The sequence below is a fragment of the Gopherus flavomarginatus genome, chromosome 7 (assembly GCF_025201925.1).
Source record: "Gopherus flavomarginatus isolate rGopFla2 chromosome 7, rGopFla2.mat.asm, whole genome shotgun sequence".
NCBI lineage: Eukaryota > Metazoa > Chordata > Testudines > Testudinidae > Gopherus > Gopherus flavomarginatus.
The window spans coordinates 76,856,467-76,876,706 of record NC_066623.1 but is presented as its reverse complement, the minus strand read 5'-3'; positions in this window follow the sequence as shown (position 1 = coordinate 76,876,706).

Here is a 20,240-nt window from a genome sequence, read left to right as displayed (position 1 = left end):
GCTTGTAGCATTAGATTTCTTCTTCACCTCCAACCCTGGAGCTGTGGGTGGCCTCTCCAAGTGAACCAAATGCAATTGGGTGTTCCATATGAACTCAGGAGCATAGCCAGTGAGAGGTTGGGATAAGCCTGGATGTAGCTGCTTTCAGCAACATGTTCCCCTACAAAATGTAATTTAATGAACTTGTTGCATTATGATCCACCAGTTTTACTCGAGTCAAGGAAGTGCGTGAGGTGGGCAAATTCACGACTAAGACAAAGGGATCATTGGTATATAATCCATTAGTGGCTACTATATCCATCAAAGGTGAATGTGTTATGCACTCTGGGCCTTTATTCTGGCATAAGATTTGAAGTAATTGTTCCCTTTCTAAGTACTTTGCATAGAAGGCAGTGATATGGCTCAATGTTCTTAACTCTTGGCCCAGGTTATTGTCCTCTCTCTTGCTATTCTTTTTTCCCACAACACTGAGCTGCTGTGCATTTTTGGCTCTCATAAGTTTCAGTTCATGATTTATTAAAGCTATTGCTGTTTCCTGAATACTCCTAGATTCCTCTCAGAGGAAAGTTCTGACATGTCCTCACAAAGACAGCTGGGAGCTAATTAATCCTGCTTCATTAAAACCAAACTGCAAGTACAAAATGTAACTTTTGTTCACCACAAGCAGACAAATATCTTTTGCATTGTAAAGATTATAGTCAGATGCTAATTGTCAACCAGATGTGTGATTATACCAAAGGGAAAAGTGCCTTCCCCCACACCACACACACACCTCTAATATGTCTACCCCATGATACCTTATTATACTTCTCACAAGCCAATCAAACATTAGAAGGACTATTCCCTATATGCGGGTATAGCTGAATAGTTTAGGCAATTCCAAATTGTAGTATTAGTAATTTTTTCTGGTAGGACCTGCAGTATATTAGGCACTGCACATACAGAAAGGAAGTAACAGTCCCAGTGAGCAGGCAAACAAAGGGAAAGGGCTCAGCAAACAAGTAAAGTCGCCCTATTGGGATTGGCCATGTCTTGGTGATACAATGTTTTGCTAATGCATTTTTTTAATTAGAAAAAATATCCCCTCTACCTTTCCATCCTAAGTCAATTAACTTTGTTGTAGGTGTCACAGCAGGGGTGAGTCACTGAGGAAAGCGCCCTAATGGATCAGCTCAAGAAAGGCATTCCTATGAAAGGCAGCACAGAAGAAACTATGGATAGTGGTGGGAGAAGTGGACACACACTGTGGTGATGCTGCCAGAACATAGGTGCTGGGAAAGGGGGCTAGATGAAAGGAGACCGGTTTGGATAGGTGGGGAGCAGGGGGAGTAATGCAGGGCTTTGAAGGCAAGAATAAGAAACTTTAACTGAATGTGGAGAAAGAAGAACCAGTGAGGGGGGCGGGGCGGAGGAGAGACCCAGTACAGAAATTCATGAAATAATGCTACTGGCATCCTTCTTTTCGCTGCGTGAGTTATTGTATGTTAATCCTATCATTTGTAAAGGTACTAAAGTGTATTTTATCACTGATTTACTCCTAATTCCAATTAATGCAGTGGAAGTTAAGGACACATGTTGACAGTGGAATTAGACAGCTTAAACTGGACGTGCATATAAACTATTAGGGATATAAAACTGATAATTTCAATCTGCGTATACTGTATCTGAATTGAGGGAGGCAATGGAGTGTCATGAGGGGCAGAGCAAACAGTCTGGTGATAGGCGTGATAAAAGTAGACAGTTAAATAGTGGAGCTGGTTGAAAGTTTTCTGTAAAACTTTTTTTTTCCGAATCAAAATTTTCTGTGAATTTTTATTTGATTCAAAATTTTCTGGTTCTTATGGAAAACTGAAAAAAAATCACTTTTCAGATTTTTACCATCAAAAACCCCAGAAAAATTCTGCATTTTTCTTCATTTACAATTTTCCAGTGAGGTTCCATAGATTGATGTATAACACTACTTGCTTTTTTGCTTTCTAGAGTACTAAATATTCCTGTTATATCTGTCAGGATAACAATAGTGAGACATGCAAAATATTTTTCATCTTTAACAATGAACTTTGTAATGTTAGTTTTCTAGCTTAGCATTAATAATTATAGAGCCTGATGTTTCTCTCTCATTCGTACACTGTTGTAAATCTATTGGTTGCTATTAAGTTAGTCCTGATTTATATTGATGTAGCTAAGGGCAGAATACTTTAATGCAGCATTGTTTTATGCATGCAACCGTGTGTGTGTGTGTGTGTGTGTGTGTGTGTGTGTGTGTGTGTGTAAAAAATACTCAAACTATGTTGCATGACTCTGGTCCTTGATATTGCTTTAGACCAGGGGTCAGCAACCTTTCAGAAGTGGTGTGCCGAGTCTTCATTTATTCACTCTAATTTAAGGTTCTGCTTGCTAGTCATACATTCTAACATTTTTAGAAGGCCTCTTTCTATAAGTCTATAATACATAACTAAACTATTGTTGTATTTAAAGTAAATAAGGTTTTTAAAATGCTTAAGAAGCTTCATTTAAAATTAAATTTAAATGCAGAGATGCCCAGATTGGTGGCCAGGACTTGGGCAGTGTGAGTGCCATTGAAAATCAGCTCGCGCGCCACCTTTTGGCATGTGTGCCATAGGTTGCCTACCTCTGCTTTAGACTTAGCCCCGGATTCTCTCTATACTACTGAATCACCTTATTTTGTGCCATACTAATAGATTAGTATTACAGGCTTTCTAACTACAACAGATAAAATTCAGAATTCTACAAACATTTGCTACCTGAAGCTGTGCTAGGCAGCTCTGACTGCTTTCCAGACCTGGTACACACAAAAGTTCCATGGAAATGAATAGGTCTATTCATACGTGAGAAGGAGAGGGGAAAGAGCTGTGCAAACCTTTAAAAGAGTTCTCAGTCCATTTAAAGATCTCCTACAATAGTAACTAGTTGTATTTATAGAGCCTTGATATCTTAATTGTAACAATTCTTTGTCCCTTTATTAATAATTTCTCTTTTATGTTCTTTATCTGGTTTTCTTTTCAAAGGTCTCCCATACCAAAACAAAATGCACTGCCGGCATACCACAAGAGAAGTTAAAAACTAGATCCTATCCTCCAAACTCTTCTGCAGATGAGGAATTTTACTCCTGAGTCGTTCCATGAAAGTAAATGGGACAAATTGTGTGAGTAAAATTACCCTTGTATATGTTTGCAGGCTCATATCCAATGCTTGAAATAGTGTGACATGATTCTCGCTCACATCACAGTTCATTCACCCATGAGTAGAAAGTGTTGTCACTTCCATTTAATGCTGCTATAGACAGATACTTGCAAAGAGGGAGGATGTATTTTGTACCACTAAGATCATAAAGCTAAACAAGAGCAACAAAAACTAAGCAATGGCACTGAGAAGAGTGGTTCTAAGATATCAACTTTAAAAAAAAATGATAACCCTGGTATTTGTAAACTTCAACAGTGTGAAATTGTATCATCTCTATTTGCAAACCGAGTTTGCTATTTTTTGATAAATTCAAGTGCATTTATCCTATTGAAAATTCATCAGTTAACAGAAAAAACATCTTTCTACTTCTATTTTTCCATTTTCACAAATGTAAGTGAAAACTGAAAGATGTTACAACACATTTTTGTAAATGTGGCTATTACACATATATGCAATATGGGGAAACTGTAGGTGCATACAATAAAAAATTATCACAAAGACTATGTGCTATCTTAAAATCACAACTAGAGAAATGACTAATACGATTGGTGTGAAATTTTCTATGCAAGGTTTTCTGGCTGTGACCCAAATACATATCATGTTCTCTGGCTCCATTGGTCATATCCTGTGAGCTTTACATTCATATGCAAAAAGTAACCAGTGTTGACCCCATATTGACTACAGACAGTGCTGATTGGAATCTTCTCTAGTTATCAATGGGAGCTGTGTAAAGAAGAGGGGAGGGAGGGAATATTAAGTATTGCTAAACAGCAGTCCCTCTCTCCTGATAAGCAGTATTGACAGACTCTAAAAGGAGTCCAGTCCAGTTGCCTTGGCCAAAAGAACCGATCTCTGGAAATTAGGGTTTGAAGGGTGAGGAAAAATGGGACCATAATTGGAGCCTATCTAGGAGGCAAAGAGTAGATCTCACAGGGAGGAAAAAGTTTTAAAAAAAAAAAAAAAAAGTTGTTTCCAGTGTTTGTCCTTGATTAAATCTATTCATCTATTTGATGTGAAAGTATTCACAATTTAAATTAACTCTAAGAAAACAGATGAGTAAATGGCATTAGAGCTTTTTCAGAGAAACAGTACAATTAAGGAATCTCAGATTCACTATTTACCAGCTGACATGTGGTGTCTAATCACTGCCCCACCTTGGCTAAAATGAAATGTGATAACACTACTGAGGAAATATTTGTCATCTTGATTTTGTTATATCTGAGTGTGTGTGTTTAATGTGTAACGTAATTAAGATGTACATTTCCCCATTGGCATTTTTAAGGGCAGTAATTAGGTCAAATAATAGAATCATAGAAGATCTGGGTTGGAAGAGACCTCAGGAGGTCATCTAGTCCAACCCCCTGCTCAAAGCAGGACCAACCCCAACTAAATCATCCCAGACAAGGCTTTGTCAAGCTTGATCTTAAAAACCTACAAGGATGGAAATTCCACCATCTCCCTAGGTAACCCATTCCAGTGCTTCAGCCCCCTTTTAGTGAAATAGTGTTTCCTAATATCCAACCTAGACCTCCCCCACTGCAACTTGAGACCATTGCTCCTTGTTCTGTCATCTGCCAACACTGAAAACAGCCGAGCTCCATCCTCATTGGAACCCCCTTTCCCCTTTCAAGTAGTTGAAGGCTGCTATCAAATCTCCCCTCACTCTTCTCTAGAGATATAACTAAACCCAGTTCCCCCAGCCTCTCCTCATAAGTCATGTGCCACAGCCCCAGGAGCGCCACCAGCTTTTTTGCCGCCCTAGGCAGCAGAAGGTCCCACCCCCAAAATGCCACCCCCAACAGAGGCAGTGAAAGGTCTCACCCCCAAATGTTAGTGCACTAGGTGACTGCCTAGGTCTCCTAATGGGTTGCCTGCCCTGCCCAGCCCCCTAATCATTTTAGTTGCTCTCTGCTGGGCTCTCTCCAATTTGTCTACATGCTTTCTGCAGTGGGGGGCCCAGAACTGGACACAGTACTCCAGATGAGGCTTCACCAGTGCCGAATAGAGGGGAATGATCACTGCCCTCAATCTGCTGGCAATGCTCCTACTAATGCAGTCCAATAGCCTTCTTGGCAACAAGGGCACACGGTTGACTCATACACAGCTTCTTGCCCACTGTGATCCCCACGTCTTTTTCTGCAGAACTGCCGCTTAGCCAGTTGGTCCCCAGTCTGTAGCAGTACATGGGATTTTTCTATCCTAAGTGCAAGACTCTGCACTTCTTGTTGTTGAACCTCATCAGATTTATTTTGGCCCAATCCTCCAATTTGTCTAGGTCACTCTGAACCCTATTCCTACCCTCCAGCGTATCTACCTCTCTCCCCGCCCCAGATTAGTGACATCCACAAACTTGCTGAGGGTGCAATCAATTCCATCATCCATATCATTAATGAAGATGTTGAACAAAGCCAGACTTGATACCAGCTGCCAACTAGACATAAAGCCATTGATCACTATGAGCCCAAAGATCTAGCCAGCTTTCTATCCATCTTATAGTCCATTCATCCAATCCATACTTCTTTAACTTGATGGCAAAAATACTGTGGGAGACCATATCAAAAGCTTTGCTAAAGTCAAGGTATATCATGTCCAATGCTTTCCCCATATCCACATAGCCAGTTGTCTCATCATAGAAGGCAATCAGGTTGGTCAGGCATGACTTGCCCATAGTGAATCCATGTTGCCTGTTCCTGATCAACGTCCTCTCCTCCCAGTGCTTCAAAATCGATTCCTTGAGGACCTGCTCCATGATTTTTCCAGGGACTGAGGTGAGGCTGACCGGTCTGTAATTCCCTGGATTCTCCTTTTTCCCTTTTTAAAGATGGGCACTACATTTGCCTTTTTCCAGTAGTCTGGGAGCTCCCTGGATCACCATAAGTTTTCAAAGATAATAGCCAATGGCTCTGCAATCACATCAACCAACTCTCTCAGCACCCTCGGATGGCCAAAATAGTGATAGTACTTAACTATTAAGATGAATAAATGCTAAGTAGAGAGAGATCTCACTTACACCACTGTAAATCCAGAGTACACAAGGATCCATCCCAGGAAATTAGATCCAAATCTGGACAACTTAATGAGTCTTGTGGTGTGGTTATGAACCTTTTACTAGGCAGGAGCCCCCTGTGAGTCCCCCTCCCCATCACAGGGTTAAGGAACACTTATGTGCTAAAGGGACCTCACCCTCATGCCCTTTCCAAGCATGCTCAGACTGGAGAAGGGGTTCAAATCCAGCCAGGCAGCTCATTCTGGGGCTGGCAAGCCCGAGAGCAAGACATGCCATGGGGGTGCCTAGGGAGGACTGGAGTAGAGCCAGCACAGAGCTGGTGAACAGATGAAGCCACAGCACTCAATGGTGGAGACATGGACTGGAATAGGAAATGGGAGTCAAAAGTGGTACCCAACATTTCCTTTAACCAGTTATGGTGCTATAGCAGCTTCTGTCAGGGAATACCTACGTGACCACAAGGCACAGTGAAAGGTATTTTTTTCTTTGAGGAATCTCTGTCTACCCCGACTCTCACGTAGGTTATAATCTGTAACCAAACCACATGACTCAAAAATATCATTCATGCAGGAAGCAGCTTAAAAATTATGTGGGAGTCCTTTTGGTGCAAACTACTTTCCGTAATGTCATGATACCTTATTTCTTATGTAAATAATTTTCAGCAATAAAAGCAAAACGACACCACATTTGCATGGACTGTTTGTAATTTGGGGGCGGGGGTTAAAGTGAGAGATATCCTTCAATATGAGGGACACTTGAGATGCATGCTTTTGAAAAGGTTTAAGCCTCTTTAGTTAAAGCTACAGCTCTTATTTTCTCAGTCAATTTTCTCATTCTCCTATTGCTGCTCTATATTAATTTTCACATTATGATTTTGAATAGAGTGTTCTACTTCTAGTAATTGTGGAGTCAAGCAGCATGATTAAAATTTCACACGAGTCTGAAATTGGTGTAACCGTTCTGATATGAGGGGAGTTATTCCTGTTTTACATTGATGTGAGAACAGGATAATCCCCAATGTTGTACTGCAGGCCTAATACTCCAAAAATGTGTTCATTCAAATTGTCCCAATGAACTAAACTAAAAATTACTTGCATTAATAAAGATTTGTCAGACTGAACTTATGAATGTGCTTGAAAGAGAGAAATCGGGTAGGGGGTATGAAATGTTGCTAGTATATTTTGCATTTTTGTTTGTGTAGCCAGTTTGAGTCTCCTCCAGGACCAGTTTTGCTTTTTGTGAGAGAGCTGTTTTTGCTGTGAAATCTTAAAAAGCTTCATTGCTTTTATAAACAAAAGAGATATTGAAATGAACTCTAGTATGTTATGACATACTAGAATCACTTTTTGAATGGAAATGAAGCACTCATAATTCCTTAGGTTTTTCATTAAAAGGAAATGTGGAATTCTCATGTCATTGAGAATATTTGGCACAGCATTACTCTGAACCTTTGGAGGATTCACTCATCTCCAGGCGAAGTGTCATTTGTGGAAGTACTGTATTGTGGGCCTGATCCAAAGCCCACTGAAATCAGTGGATATCATTCCATTGACTTGACAAAGTATTGAACTGGCATCCACCACCCTAACTTAGCAATGTATCTATAATTAGTAAAGTACTTAAGCACATATTTAATTGCTTTGCTGAATTGGGGTATACACGTAGCATTGCTTTTGGCAGTGGCAATATTTTTGCAAATGTTATGGTACTATCAAAACTTATACCTAGCAAGTGGCCAAATAATAGAAAGCTTAGGCCAAGTGTGATGCTGTATGATTGAAATATGACCATTTATGTCCTTGATACCACCAGTGTTATACAGTTGCAACAAATCTTGTACAAAGTATATCATGTAAGGTATCATTGAAAAAGTTATGATTTGCTAAATAAGATTATCCTGTTTAAATCCATGTATCATCACTACATCTGAAGTTATGAATATTGGCTATATATGGATGAATATTGGCTATATGTGGATGATTTAATTGGGGATTGGTCCTGCTTTGAGCAGGGGGTTGGACTAGATGACCTCCTGAGGTCCCTTCCAACCCTTATATTCTATGATTCTAAAATTCTATTATCTGTTTCTCAAGTGTGTTTGTTCCTGGGCTAACACCCACAACAATGTTAAAATCAATCTAGCCAGCCAGTTGTGAATGGACTATTCAAGCTTGATGCCACATTAAGGCTACTTCACTCTAACAATGGGCCATAAAAGAAACTCATTTCACCCAGATAGCTCTTCCTGTGGAGGGATGCTTCAGGCTCCAAGGATCCAATGGCTATTCCCCTGTGAGTCATGTAAGGACATGTGACATGCTCAAGTGACCCTGGACTCATCTTGCGCCAGTAACTTTCCACAAACTGGGCTGTGAGCCAGTACATTTCCAAGTCTTTGAGATGTCTCTATTTTGCCTCTTTTCTGCCCTGTTTGTCTGGACTGTGGATTTACAGCTAAAAGGAGCATCTAGAACTATGAACTGAGGACCTACCAATCTTTTGGAAGTTACCAGAGAGACTTTGCAAGCCAGCAGTCTATACCCATCACTTCTACAAACCTGATATAAGGACTTTGCAGTTTTTATGTATATGATCTACTAACCATTTTTAACTCTCATCTCTTCTTTTATTAATAAACCTTTATATTTTAGTTGCTAAAGGATTGGCAAGAGTATGATTATTGGGTAAGATCAAAGTTTTATATATTAACCTGGATAAGTGGCTGATCTCTTGAGATTAGAATGGCCCTATGTGGGATGAAATTGGTTTTCCGTAACCACTCATTACAGAGTCCAATGTCTGAGTGGTGAGATAAAGGCAGGAGTGCCTAAGACTGACTTCTTGTTAACCTATGTGGTGAGACAGAAGTTTGCTTTTGTTACTAGCTTGGTATAATCTAATGATAGAAAAACCACCAGTTTGGGGTGAGTTGGCCCTATTTCTCAGCAATTTGTCCTGAACATGGTATTCTGAGCTGTGACACACTAAGGCACTGTGACACCAAGTTACCAGGTCCTTCTATATTTGGGTGGACTTGAATTTTTATGAGGCTACACCTATGACCAAAGACATGAAATCTTTTTCTATCTTTATTGGAACATATGAAGTGAAATCCTGTTTCCATGGAAGTCAATGGTTGTATTCCCACTAACATCACTGGGGCCAGGATTTCACTCATGGTCACTATTTATTAAATTTCACACAAACTTCCTTTAATTTATAGCCTGCATGTTTTCACTCGAAATCAATTTAATTATTACTTTAGAGAGTTAGATTCCTAATATAATGTCATAAGATCATATTTTTAAAAAAAATTTCCAGTCAATTATTGATTTAAGTGTTTCAATGTGTGTGAAACATACAATTTGATACTAGAAAAACAAGTTATTCTTATTTGTTAGAGTACATATTTTTATTAAGCAGTAATGTGAGGCTAGGGGCTAAATAAATTCCTTTAACAAGCCCTTCCATGTTCTGTCTCTTGAAGCCAACAAAACATAGGTATGAACTGCACACTTATGTAATTTTGAAAGACTTTTAGATGGAATCTTTGAAAAAATAGAATCTCTGATTCTCTCTCTGTCCTCTGTATTTCTCTTGGATCTAGGTCTAGCAGGGAGAGAGATTTTTACATAATGGAATTCAGTGGAATTAAAGAGCCTCTTATGTAATATATTTCAGGTATCAAGTGTCAGCAACAGACTTTCCATGAATTATAACTAAGTCTAGAAAAGACTTGTTTCATTTGTGTTAAAAAAAAGATATCAAAGGCTAAGCAGATGAGATGAATGATGTAATTCAAACTCATTATTACATGTAATTCTTAGTTCTTTCAATGTGCTTGCAGAATCTTAAAAATGTGCTACTGAATAAACATAACTGATGAAGCAATATATTATTCTATAGACATGAAAAGTCTCAAGATAAAGGAAAATGAGGAAGTTGGGTTTATGAAAGATGGAAATTAATGATGAACAAAGCATTTAAATAAATGAACTGTTTAATATTGAATTGATAATATAGTCTCCAGTTCTGCCTGGTACTTACCAATGGCACGACTCGTGCTTAAAGTTATCTGTGTGCTTAAGTACCTGGCAGAATCAGGGTCATACTGCTGAATGACAAAAGATGATACTCTTATTATTTTTAATAATATTAATATTGTAGGAACCCTAAGCAAATCATACCCTCATCATGCGAGGTGTGATGTAAACAGAGTAAAATTACAGTCCCAGTCCTAATAAGTATATTAAAAAACTTGAAGGGATAACACTGTTCAGTGCTTAGGCTGAAATATTTGAACAACAAAAACTATAAAGCAATAGGAATAAGAAATCCTTCGTTATCAGCATCTTGCTTCAAAATGGTACTGATGAGTATACTTGATTCAAGCTGTCACTATATGGAAAAGGAAAAGATAAAAAGGGGCAAAATAATTGTGTGTGTTGAGTGTATGTTGCTTGAACGTTAATACCTTCAAGAGCTAAAACTTTACATTCGTCATTTCAGGGTATAATTGCTTAACATTATGCTTCCTTTACCATAAATGGTACTTTGCTCTGTTGCATTCCAGTCCACCAGGGTAACACTTAACTTTTTCCATAAGTAGCTTAAAAATACAGCTACCAAATGTGCACACATTGGTAAAATGTATTTTACATTTGAGCAGAATCCTCTGAGCTGCAAAGAACAGAAAGCTGATTTTAAAAGTCTGTTTCCACTCAAGGATTCCAACCTTTCATTTAGCAAAGCCTTCTGGGAATACTTTTTTCTGGTCTGCATTCCAGTAGCTTTTTTATTTCCTGTAGTTGTGGCAAAAACAGTAATAGCAAGTCTAAAGAATGGACCAGGTTACCTTATAATATATGTACCATATGGCTCCGCAGCCTTCTTTCCGCAGCCTTCTTTCCTCATGTGTTTGGAAATGATTGTAGAGGATAATAGTGACTATGTTCACTAATTGCTGTCCCATGTGCAAGATCCATATCGATGAACTGGGTTAAGTGGTGAAGAATTTACACTTAAAAAAAAATCTTTTAGATCTTTATATGGTCAAAGCAGATTAATTGCAAATATTTAAAAAACTTTGGCTTCAACTGCCCTGTCTTTAGGATCAGCATCAACTCCATACAGTAGGTATCTGCTTTGCATTATGTATTACTTGGGTTTTTTTTTCAAATTCTGTTTTGCTAAAAAAGAATGACACATTTTGCTTTCACCAACTTTTCAACAGTGCATAGAGATACAGCTCCTGATTATCCAAGCAAGATGAGAAATAAACTGAGAGGAGAAGCTATTCGTTTACAGAAGCAGGGGCAAATTGCCCTTGTCAAGGCAGCAGCAGAGCTGCAACCTACCATTGTGGAACCATCCTTTATGAAATATTATGGAACACAATGTTTGTTAGCTGAATTTGCATTTGTGCTATTGAGAGGAAGAAATAGTTTACATGTTAACTAGAACTGTACATCTTGAAAATATTGTCTCCATTAACTTGGAAGCATAGACAAATATTATTCTGTTCCTGGATCCAATGTATATTATTTGTAAGCATGATTACAATGTCTTATTAAATGGGAATTTCTCCTACACCCTACTAGAAGATAAAATATTTAAATTATCAGAAGATTTATTGTTACTATGTCAAGGAATCCCTGAATAGTCATATATTTGCTTCTTTATGAAAATAACTTTACAGAATATCCTGCAGAGTAATAACAAATGATTTCCAATGCTGAGTACATAATGAGAATAAGTATTCTCTCTTAAAACGGAAGTGATTTTTATTCATTGTTCCCTTAAAGGCATTTTCTTTTTCCCCTGCTGTCTGATGCAAGTTACACTGGGGTGTCACTGCAGTATGCATAGTAACTATTTCTGAGTTTTTTGCTTTTTATAAATTGTTCATCTGAGACAGTGGCTGTGGAAAGATGGCTTTAACCTGTTTAGAGTCATATACAGCTAGACTGTAGAAGAAATGTTTGCACACAATTGTTAAACCCAGCACAGAAAAAGGACCAATAATAGGGACAAAGTTGAGAAGAGTTTTTCCAATAAACTGTGTAAAGCTGAATGGGGGTCTAAGGGATGGGTCAATAATGAAGTTGTGTAGCTAAGAAGGGGAATATATGGAATGGTCTTGTATTTATTTTACAAATCAGCAGTGATGAAAAGAGATAAAAGTGGGTTTGAGGTAGCAGGTGCAGTAGGGCAGAAGGTTTGTCTGAGTCCTAGATGAACTTTTTTGTTTTTAATTTAAAGCTAGAGCATGGATAATGAGGCTTGGGGTGGAATCATGAAACAAAACGAGCTATTGCATTTACAACACATCTGTAATCTAGACATGCTGCCAAAGAAACCCACAACCGCTGATGTGCAAAAGAACAAGTCAGCCTTTTAGGGCTAGTTCATTAGTTGAAGGACGAAAAATTGTGTATCCGGAAAGTGGTGGGAGGAGGTGTAATGATTCCATGGCTGCATAGACTCCACAGTTAACAGCTGTACACCACACCATAGCTCTATGTGAAGGCTGACTGTGAAATCCATGCTAACAGCCTCTGCTTCAAATATACGGGCTCTGACCACTTGAACTAAAGAAGAATCTCCATTTTCTGTCACTTCTGTCCTCGTTAGAGGTTGGCCACTAGGTGGTGACATAATCACAAGGCTGATACTTCATTATTATTATTTATTATAGTGTCACCAAATGGCACTAGACCCTTTACATACAAATAATATGATAGGTGCTGCCCCAACAAATGTATAGGCAGTACTAAATAGGCAACACAGACAAAAAGGGACTGGAGGAAGAGATTTAAATAAAACCTTATATATTGTTTAATGGTGAATTTTTTTTACCCTAATTCTGTGGGGTTTTGTGAGTATTTTTATTAATGTTGATAAACAAATAAAATATACAAAAAGGTAAATGGCTTAAGGCATTATTTGAGCTATTTCAGCATTCTTTATCCAAATGTTTCAAAAAATGGGTCCAAATTTCTTCAAATTCATATAATTGATCTCTCTGTCAATAAGTTATTCTTTCTTTCTCTGCTAACTCAGATAGGTCCAAATACCACTGCTCTATTCTGGGCATCAGCCTACTCCTCCATTTTTTGTGCTTGGTAATCATTGCAGCACCCAAGATCATAAGTCTTTTTGGTTGTTAAGGATGTGATTTTCGGCTGGTTTGTTTGCTATTTTCACTCTTATGTCCACATCTTTCCACAGTGGCCTGACTATTGGACAGCCTCATAGTATTTGCATCAGGGTTTTTCTTTATTATATCACCAACAAACTTCAGAAGACAAGGCAGCCATCTTGTACAACATCTGTGGTATCCAATATATATTGAATAGAATCTTTTGCTGTATCAGCCATAGCCTGAGAGCCACAAAAACCATTTTAGCATTCCATAATATGCTCTGCCATTGAGGTTCTTTTAAGGGCTGTGATAACTTGGTTTCTCATGTTTTCATAGAACTCCAAATCAATGGAGTTCCTCTTCATTAGTAAAGCATACCTAGTGAGCATGGGCCTGAGAAGTTTTTGAAGCATTTCCGAATTTGCCTGTAGTTCTGGGCATCTGAACTAAACTGATTCCACTAAAACATCTGCTAATGTAAGTACTGTCACTTGGGTGAGAGTAGCAGATTATGGCTTTGCTTTAATATTAGAAAAGGGACAAATCCTTGACTAATTGGGAAATCCATATGATGCCCAGACCTCATTCTTCACTAATTGGGAAATACATATGATGCCACTGCAGCCAGGTCTTCCCAATTATATTTTCTTGTACGGTTTGCATGTCTGGATTACCCCACATAGATGCTTTAGCATGATGGTGAGGATGAAATTGGTACCCTGTGGCTAGGATAGCCCGGACCCTTTGTGCAGCCTCTGCTGTAGGCATCTTTTTTTTTCTCCATCGGATAAAAAGAGGAACTGAGCAGACGCAATTTCAATTTCCACCTATGTAGTATATGGGTGTAAGAATGCTGGAACCAATCTGACATCTGTGACTTGATAAAGCCATAACAGTGATATTGTAACTCTTGGAGCTCATCTCTACCTTGGCTTTAGGGAGCTCAGGTTTTCAAAGTAATAGTCGTGGATCTTGACCTGGGCCCCATGGAAAGGCTCTAATAATGTTGTTAAGTTTTCTAAAATGAGATGGGGAGGGATATATACACGTAGGCATAGAATACAGAGGATCCTAAGCAGAATATACATTTTTATTATTTAAACCCTCCCACCTCAGGCTCTGGCAGAAAGGATGCCACTTATTTGCATCACTAGTTATTTGTAAGAGTACAAAGTCTAAATTTATCTTTACTAATTTGTTAATATTTCTTGCTACTTTTATACCTGGCTACTTGATTGCATCATTTGCCTACAGACATTTCATTGAGAAAAAAAGTCCCACAATATAATCAGGAGAGATCCAATAGTTCTGAGTGATAGGAGGGCTGGACTAGTGGCTTCTGGTTTGGATATATACTAAAGCAGGGCATTGGAGCGGAGCCCAGAGCTGGATCTGGAGCATCTCCAGAGCAGTGCAGCTGCAGGTTTTTGCCTGGAGCTGGAGAGGAGCCGGAGCACAGCTCCAAAGCCCTGTACTAAAGGGCATCATCTGAATATACCATCCATTTATTCTGCATTGAACCATGTTGTATGCCTTGGATATTTGAATGAGACCATATAGTTATTGCCAGGTTCTCAAGAGCCAAATCAAAAATTAATGGATACAGCAGACACCCTTGCCTGATATCCCAGATGAAGCTGAAGTTATCTGAGGTCACATTGTTGGTTGTGATGTGAGAGGCTGGGTGAAACTATCACAGTTTTAGCTATGTGTGTCAGGGGCCAGAGGAGCTAGGAGAAGCAGCTGGCCTGTTCCCTGACTAAATTTGCAGTTAAGCCTGGCCCCACGATAGAGCAGTGGCCATTCAATGCTGACCATGTTTGTAGCTGACCTTACCCTGTTCCTGGCTCCAGCCTTGTTTCTGAACCTGCTTCTGTTTGCTCCCGACTCTGTTCCTCTCTGGCTTTGATTCTCGGCTCTGCCTCTGGCTTTCAAGTCTGGTTTGCCCTCCAACTCTGGCATTTGCCTTTGGTCCCTCCCGTACTGACCCTAGGCTTATTCCTGGACTCTGTCCCCTGAACCCAGCTCTAATAGGCAAGCTGAAATCTCATTTCAACCACTAGGAGTGACTACCCATAGCCTGGTCAGCTACAATGGGTCCAAATCCTGTTGTTAGTTGTGTTTTATTAACATGCTCTTGTTTGGGACAGAATGGCCTCTTTCTTTCAGAGCCTCCCTCTCTCTCACTCCTTCTGTTTTTTTCCTTTTATGTCTGGGGTTTTCTTGTGTGGTGGGGGTGCATGTGTGTGTAAGGGAGAGAGTGAACAAAGCATGAACAGTAATATATTCTGCCTTTTTTTGTTTTTCCACTTCAATATTCTCTTTTTCTAGAAAAAGGACAAATAGGTAAACACATAAACCTGAGTAAAAACTACTGCTGCTCATTGCCAGGCTACTAATGGCTAGAAAGACTTGCCTAAACTAGCCTTTCCGGATGCACAGGTGAAGCAGGTTAGCAAATGAGGGCACATGAACCACAAGAAACAGTATAAAAAACCAAAGATCCCAAGAAAAGGGGGTTGGTCAGAGAAGGTCTAGTTCTGAGATAGCTTGGTCACGTTGTTGTGGGTTAAAATCCTTTTGTTGTGTGGGTTTTTTGTGTTTGTTTGTTTGGGTTTCTTTGGTTCTTACCCTAAGATGGTGGAGGGTTAATTACATTCAGTTTCTTTTAACTTCTTTGGACTGGAGCACCTGCTTTCTGTATAAAGCTGACTCAGTTTTTTGATCTTTATAGAACACTAGCTCTGTATGACTGGTAGCTATCTAGATTGTAGCACACCAGTCACGTACAGTATAACATGGATATCAATGCTACAGACTCTCTTTCAGTTTTGAGAAAATGCATTAGTGGCACATGATGCAATTGAATTTCAACTTAAGGAAACATTATCCTGTCAAGTATTGAACTAATCATTGGTATGAACTCTGGTAGATGGATAACTAACAAACTTCACACACTAGAGCCATCTAGTAAGCTCAATATAGGTAGGTGTTCAACCATCAGTGTGCACAGTGACACTGTAATCTACCGTAGATTACAATCATATGGGGTTGAATGGTAGTGTAGGAAATTGTTTGAGTATTAAGCCCACTGCAGTCTAGCCTGGACCTGTGCATGAACTCAATGTCTGTTAGTCCCCAGAGTTGATATCCTGGGCCTATAGATATCCTCCTGGGAATTCATCCATTGCAATGATCCCATATCATGAGAAATTACAACACTAAAAAGTACACTGTGTTTTATAATATCCATATGGATCCCAAAAGAACAGGAGACTAACCAGGTTGAAAGCCTGGTGATTCAGGCCAGGGTTCTAGGCAATGAAGCAAGGGTAAACCAACATGATGATGACATTAGCCCAGCTGGGAGCATTTATGGGGAAGTGAAAGTAAGAGTGAGGGGACGGGAATGGCTGAGCCTCTTGACAGGAGAAGCTCTGCTCTTGGCTGAGGAAATGTTTCTAATTTCAGTGTAAGCCTGTTTTCTTGGGTTTAAAAACAACTTGTTTTTAGATTCTCTTGATTTAAAAGCTTTACTTTATCTCTAACCTGAAGATGGCTAGAATCCAAAGACTGTTTGCTTTACTTTCCCTCTTCAGAAGAAAAGCGTGGTTCAAAGATAATGATTTTTTTTTTTTTTTTTGCTACCTGTGAAGCCTTTCTCTTTCTTCTGGTTCAGGAGAGGAAAAGGACTTTGTTTTCAACCTGTTTTTAAGCTTTACTGTTGTGCCCAAACAGAGAAAGAAGCAGAAACTTCATCCTACTGAAGGACAAGAAGTAGGGCTGTCAGTTAATCACAGTTAACTCATGCGATTAACTCAAAAACATTAATCACAGTTTTAATCACATTGTTAAACAATAGAATACCAATTGAAATTTATTAAATATTTTCAAATATATTGATTTCAATTACAACACTGAATACAAAGCGTATATTGCTCACTTTATATTTTTGATTACAAGTATTTGCACTGTAAGTATAATAGAGAAGAAATAGTATTTTTCAATTCATCTCATACAAGTACTGTAGTGCAATCTCTTTATCATGAAAGTTCAACATATAAATGTAGATTTTTTTGTTGTTTCATACCTGCACTCAAACAAAACATTGTAAAACTTTAGCGTCTACGAGGCCACTCAGTCCTACTTCTTGTTTAGCCAATTCTCAGACGAACAAATTTTTTTACATTTATGGGAGATAATGTTGCCCAGTTCTTATTCACAATGTCACCGTAAAGTGAAAACAGGCATTCGCATGGGACTTCTGTAGCCGGAATTACAAGGTATTTAGCTGCCAGCAGGCCAGCTCCAGCGTTTTTGCCGCCCCAAGCAGTGAAAATAAAAAGAAAAAAAAAAGCCACGATTGGCTTCATTCTTCAGTGGCAATTTGGCAGCAAGTCCTTCCCTGTGAGAGGGACTGAGGGACCCGCCCCTGAATTTCCGCCGAAGAGCCAGACGTGCTGCCCGAAGCACCTGCTTGCTGCGCTGGTGCCTGGAGCTGGCCCTGGGTGCCAGATATGCTAAACATTTCTACGTCCCTTCATGCTTTGGCCATTATTACAGAGGACATGCTTCCATGCTGATGATGCTCGTTAAAAAAATAATGCATTAATTAAATGTTGTGAATGAACTCCTGGGGGAGAATTGTATGTCTATGGCTCTGTTTTACTCACATTCTGCCATATATTTCATGTTATAGTAGTCTCAGATGATGACTCAGCACAAGTTCATTTTAAGAAAACTTTCACATTGTGAACAAAAAGCGGGCAGCATTATCTCCTGCAAATGTAAAGAAACTAGTTTGTCTGAGCAACTGGCTGAACAAGAAGTATAAGTAGACTTGTAGCCTCTAAAGATTTACATTGTTTTATTTTTTTGTATATAATTCTACACTAAAGTTCACCTTTCATGATAAAGAGATTGCGATACAGTACTTAGATTAGGTGAATTCAAAAAAAACAATTTTTTTATTTTTACAATGCAAATATTTAATAAAAATAATAAAGTGAGCACTGTACGCTTTGTTTTCTGTGTTGTAACTGAAATCGATATATTTGAAAATGTAGAAAAAAATCCAAAAATATTTAAATGAATGGTATTCTATTGTTAAACGGTGCAATTAATTGCAATTAATTTTTTAATCACTTGTCAGCACAAGTAGGAAGTAGTATTGGGAGAGAGGTAAGTTTGGGGTGTAAACTCACACTGCTGGTTCAAATTCATGGGTTTGAAAAAAACTCTAAAATACACAGTGGATTGGAGTTCTCATTTCCCATCCCTTAGCCATAATGGGAGGACTGACACTTCTAAGATGCCTGTGAGGAAGCACAAGATGGCAACAGTTGTTCACATTGTTTATGCTCACTAATATATAGGATATGTTTTAATATTCTTTCACAGCACTTACATATACAATCAATAATTGCCCTTTTTGACACTGAGGCAGATGTGTGAAGGGAGCCAGAGGTTATCACTGCTTGCGTAAGTAAAACACAATGTCATCTTGTACCAAGATCTGCAAGTTGCCTTTCTGCTGCTCCAATGGAAAAAGGGGATTGAGCTTCCCTAAAAGTGTGGCTAGGGATTTATTTGACATAGGCAAATTGCCCTGTGGTGTAAAGTTTTTTTTAATGATGCCTGTTACTCAGTTCCTCCTCACGCAACATTTACAGGGCATTCAGTGCTAGGAATGGGCCCTGGGAAGGGGATGTGAGGGAATGGGGGCAGAACACATTGCACTCTGGTGATCCTGAGCTAGTGAAAGAGTCCTTGGGGGACTGTCGCAGACAATGGAAGTTTGAGTAGTTCTGAGCCACGGTCGCCTCTCCTCCCCACTCCGCTACACAAAGTGTGAGCATAGCTGAGGATCAAGCTCAATTTGTGGACCATTCATGTAATTACATCAGTTTTGGAATAGTTTGCTATAGGGAATCCCATTGTTTAATAAGTTAGCAAGGCAACATTCGTTTTTTATAATTTTGATGGATAATGTTTGTTTTTAATTTTTTATGTATTTAAATTTTCACATTTGGAGGCAATCAACAGCAGGAAAGATAATTATTTAATGACAGTAGACATTAGGATTCACTAAGTTAAAGCTTTATAAGTATTAAAATGCAAATTGTCAACATCACATTTCAAAATATAAAAAGTAAATATCCTTAGAGGGTAAGTTCTCAGGCTGCATTTTTCTTTCTTTGCCTAATCTGTAAATTTCAATTGTTATAGATGGAAATATTTTTCATTGCTTTGTGTGTACAGTGAAATCAACATTTACTGATAAAAATCAAATCCTTCCAAACCTATCAATAAAGGACTAGTTTGGCAATTGCTTAAATGCTCGGTAGCTCTTCCTTAATACATTTCTATCTCCAATTTCCAAGGTATGTCTGAGATGTATCCTTTGTATTATTGTGTGGTAGGAAGGAGCACATTCATAATCCAAGTATGTATTCCTTGTATCAATTCACACGCAAAAACACTGACTGAAGTTGCATGTGTTAATTGGCAATGACAGTCAGGTCACTTTAGTTGAAGATCCTATGTGTACTTGTGCATGGAAGGCTATACCTCTTCCAGTAAGCCACTTGTTGAGCATCTCATCTGTGGGTACATACTGTAAACTTGTGTTTTGACATTATTTTCACACAGCTGAGTGGAAAGCCATGGCTTGTGAACACCCATTTTTCAAGGGTATTGTGAGTACATGGATTCAAAGATTTTTACCTGACAATCTCCATACACTGCTCTCCTGGTCTCTCACTCCCTCTTTCTGTTTTTGTGGTTTATAAAGTCATTATTCTTTTGAAAGTCAGAACATTAAATGGATGCTGCAGTTTGAAAAAGCAGCTCATTGGAATTACGCTGCATTGGAACTGCATGACC